The sequence below is a fragment of the Poecilia latipinna genome, unplaced genomic scaffold, assembly GCF_001443285.1.
Source record: "Poecilia latipinna isolate Pla-1442-1.1 unplaced genomic scaffold, P_latipinna-1.0 Scaffold1348, whole genome shotgun sequence".
Lineage (NCBI taxonomy): Eukaryota > Metazoa > Chordata > Actinopteri > Cyprinodontiformes > Poeciliidae > Poecilia > Poecilia latipinna.
The window spans coordinates 26,832-31,557 of record NW_015113964.1 but is presented as its reverse complement, the minus strand read 5'-3'; the positions used below and the strand labels follow the sequence as shown (position 1 = coordinate 31,557).

Genomic DNA, 4,726 nt, shown 5'->3' with positions numbered 1-4,726 from the left:
AGCACATTTCAAGTCCAAGTCGATAAATCTGAGCTGTAACTTCACAGCAAGCAGCTCAGAAACCACAGGAGGTGTTTGACCACCAACAGGTCTCATGTGCCTCTCCTTAGTGTAGCTCATCCCTCTGTAGACATTTCCGACTACTTTACAACAAAGGTTAATGAGTTCACTTGCATTTTATTTCAGTTATTTAGGGTCCCAGGTATGAGGCTGAAACCTGTACCCCAAAGCAAGTGGTTCTGAAAGTATTGATGCAAGAAGACTGAAAATAAATGTCAGCCACTATGCTTTCCAGATTTGTTGGTAAAGAAAAATGATTTATCCCTCACCTATTTACCAGTGTGTCAGTCTTCCACATGAAATCCAGATACACTTAATCTAATGTTTATATCAATGTGAAACGTGTAATAAAACACTGACTGTTATTCTTTAAGAAAAATAGATATTAAAGAGATACATAAAATAGATTCAAAGACAATTGAGGACACATCATTCAAGATTGCATACTTTTCTTTACTACAGCCACTCACTCTTTTAAGTGAGGGCGGCCTTAATGTTGTCATGAGGTGATCTGTGTCTTCAGCTGAATGTTTTGTCTCCTGAAGTGACAGAATCTCATCGGCGTGTGTATTTGGCCCAGGCTCTGTGTAAGAGGATAATCATCCGCATTAAGGAGAGCTGCCAGGGAGCGGACAAGGGGCAGCTTCATGGACTGAACACATATCAGGTAGATCCACTTCGCAAAAGTGCCACAGAGGGGAAAAAAATCATTTTTATATTATAACTCAAACCCTGAAAGTGTTATGCTGACTACCTTTTAGTTACTTTCAGATCTCATTCTTTAACAAATATGTCATAATGGAGAAGACTTGTATAAATGCCCCTTTTTATGCTAAAGCAGGGCCTCTAGCTTTATCAAGGAAACATGCAGACCTGCTGTTAATGCTTACATAACATGTCTGGTCGTCTTTAAGAGTCTAACTACACCAGGTCACCCAGTGCCACTTCCTTTGTGGCGCTGAAATGATCCAGAAAATATGTAGAAAATGTTGTGTGTGATACACTAGGTCAAATAAAATAATATTCAAGCAGATAACTGCAGGGTAGCACATGGCAACGTTTATTTTCGAACGGGGAACTTCGTCTTCTTCGCTACAGGTCCAGCTCACGTCTCTTGTGCACAGCAACAGCGCCACCAATGGCGATTTGTTATATTGCTTTTATCTTCACATTACAACCAAAAGCGTAACAATTTTAAATCTAAAGGTTCATTATTTTCTGTGTCTGGAACACCACAGAAAACAGTTCTGCTTTGACACAAATCCTGTATTCAGCAGCAGGAAAATCAGTTTTGTCCTGATAAAGGTCTTTTGTGACAAATTGTCTCAGGAAAATTGGCTTTTATCTCGTGTATTAGTGCGAAAAACAAGCTAACGGTGGTCAGTTTACAGGGCTAAACAGGGGACTGAGTGCAGCACAATGGCTGTTTCTCTTATATGTTGGAAGGTGCGGTCAATACCAGCCACCTGTCCGCCCCCACTCTCAACCCCTGGCTGGTTATTCCATAACGAGAAGCTCTTCGCTATCTGATGGATCAATCTGGCTGACTGTCAAGCCTCAGCTTCCTGAGCTGCCACTCAGGAACTGAGAACGGCATTTTCAATCTGCGTTCATGCGGCATACGGTCTCTGGAAGCACGCTGAAGTGCTTTTAGATGATTTGTTGAGAACAAACACACACAGGCTCAGGAGCGGGCTGAAACACAATGAGGACTTGTTATAGTCCTTCAGATGAATAACTAACCAGCACCAAAGCAGCATGTGGTCCCATTGTTAGACATAATTCTTACTTCTCAAAAAGTCCAGTTATTGTCCTCAATGGGTAATTGAGTGAGTATGTGGGTTGGCATAAGAAAGGCACACATTTGTTGGCTTGCTAAATCACAGAAAATGAGAGTCTTAGTTTCTAAATGATCTTCAGAAAACAATAGTGAACATAGTCACAAAGAAGCAATTCTGTTGCAACTACTGCAGGTGAGTAAAGTCCACTTCATTCAAGACTGAAGGCCACACCACAACACCAAAGATCGGCCAGAGCCTGGATGGTTTTTTTAAGGATTCTGGGACAGAATGCAAACCTCTGGCCATTCATAAATCGCAATGGGACAGGTGAGATTTGAATAACGTAGCCGCCAGGAGGAACGTTTCAACATCGATACCCTTCCTTTCAAAACGGTAATGGCAGATCAGTATAGTGATCATGTTGTTGGCCAAACAAATGCATCACATTTTAATTTTTATTTGATTTTAGATCCTGCTGCTTTCCAAACCATAAATCACTAGTACCTCGTTCTCTCACCCCGCCTGGCCCCTTTGCACGTCAGCTGATGCACTGCTGTGTTTACATCCTTTGTAAAACTAGCAAACTAGTTTTACAAAACTAGTACAAAGAAGTACTGCTACAAGTACTTCTGCACTTGTAGCAGTAAAAAAAAAAAACAAATCAAAATGGATGGCAAATTGTTCAGTCAAGTAACTACCAATTGGCAATAAGTATGACATCACCCATATGCGTCTTGTACATAGAAAACAGTAAGCTCTGTGCTTGTTGTTAAAGTAGGGCTTCTTGCCAAATTATAAAGGTGGAATACTAAAAACTCCTAACTACAAAACAGCAGATTTTTATTAATGCTCTGAGATGCTTCAAATGGTAAGCCATGTAAATTTGGGCTCTCATTACTGTAGTTAGATTGCTTCGTCTTTGTATTTCTGGTTTCTATGCTACATATGCTATTGAGAAGGTGTATTAGATGTTTTGTATGTTCTATTTTGTTTTCTCTTCCATTCAGGAAGGTGCTGTTGTTTTGTCATTATAATGATTCATCAATATTCATCATAAATGTTAAAATCGTATATATTCAACTTTAAAGTTATGAGTTTTGTGAATTGTGTAAATTGTTTGGCTGTTTTTTTCACGCAGATTATTTGGATTTGATCTCGTCTTAATCCCTGTTTCTATCTTGAATTTTCAGGAAATCAGAGGATTTTGTCTGGTGACATAGATTCTCTTAAAAAGGATTACTGTCCTCTCTTTGACTAACTGAGGCCAGGTGCTGCTCACATACTGCATGGTAAATCACCTTAGACACTATCTGACTCACAGATCACAGAGCCACAATGATGTAAGCCCCCACAATCCCTCTTGTCCCAAATTTATTATTACAGCTCTCTTCGTCTGTCTTCACTAATCTCCTGCAGCTTCTGTCTGCAGGCCTGTTGAGGACTCTGGAGGTCGCCCTGCAGGCTCTCAGCTCTTGAATCACTGAACTAAAAGCTCTGATTGTCTGTGTCCTGTCCTGTCTATCTATCTAATACATCCTCCTTTTATTTCAGATGTCAAAGTTGAAACCTCTCAGGAAAAGATGCTCCTGTTTAGTTTAAGGTCATTAATGTTTGAAATATATCTGAGAGCAGAATCATCTAGTCAGAGCATCGTGATTAATTTGTGCTCATTTCCTTGCTGCTCCGTGGAGAAGTCATTACGGCACGTTCTTGTCGCATTGGATTTACTGCAAACATGAACTATCAACTGCAAAAGCAATTTACCGAAGACTGCTGGCTTCATTTTTTATGCACATTGGAGTCGCAGGATCATTAAACAAAGAACCACTCGAAAATTCATGCAAAATTGTACATGTGAGATTTGAAATTGTTCAGTAAATATTTTATAGACAGTTAATTAAATATGTTTTCAGTGAGAATGTTATTTGATAAAAAAGAAAGAGTAAAGTATTTTAATGCTTACTGCAAAATCTGCACTTTTCTTTTCATTTTGCGCTTTCTTTTAGATCAAAGCGAGATTAAAATTAAATTTAAAAACAAGTGCAATAGCATGGGAACGCATTGGTCTGTCTTGAATTATTAAGGCTCTGAGAATTTTTTTTTCCAGAATGTAATAGTCTATTACAACAACACATTTTAAATTTGATGACATATCTGTAATTTAAGTTTAATTGGTTTTGGATCTACAGATTATTTCTTGTATTGAGGAGGATCCAAACAAAGACGGAAGGTAGACAATATCATGGTGTTGCGAATTTTACTAAACTTACCAAAGAAATACAATGATTTGCCGCTCTGCAAAAGAAACAAGTGGGTGACAGCTGGAACCTGACAGCAGCTGAACACAAACCAGAAGTGGAAATACTGGGAGGAGTGACATGTGAATGTGAAATATCTGAGATGGGAACACGCTGAGACATGAAAGGAGAATTATTTTGAGGAATAATCTATATATATAAAAAAAAAAAAAAAATTCCCCTCTCACCCTCCATGGGTGGTCTCTTTCATCCTCTGAGCTCGGGTCCTCTACCAGAGGCCTGGGAGCTTGAGGGTTCTGCGCAGTATCTTGGCTGTGCCTAGAACTGCACATTTCTGGACTGAGATGTCTGATGTTGTTCCTGGGATCTGTTTGAGCCACTGCTCCAGTTTGGGGGTGACTGCCCCGAGGGCCCCGATGACCACAGGCACCACTGTGGTCTTCACCTTCCAGGCCTTCTCCAGTTCCTCTCTGAGGCCCTGGTATTTCTCCAGTTTCTCATGCTCCTTTTTCCTGATGTTGTGGTCACTTGGTATTGCTACATCCACCACACCTCTGTTCTTTATCCACCACCACAATGTCCGGTTGGTTGGTAATGGCGAACCAACCGGACATTGTGGTGGTGGAT

At 40.1% G+C, this 4,726-nt stretch overlaps 1 long non-coding RNA gene across 1 annotated transcript; it reads left to right on the top strand.

Moving 5' to 3' along the window:
- The first annotated feature begins 537 nt into the window (after positions 1-537).
- Positions 538-3,725, top strand: LOC106961906 (uncharacterized). Its single transcript, XR_001427852.1, has 3 exons — positions 538-727; positions 3,032-3,130; positions 3,225-3,725. It is a non-coding gene; the product is annotated as an uncharacterized LOC106961906 (long non-coding RNA).
- Positions 3,726-4,726: the final 1,001 nt, after the last annotated feature.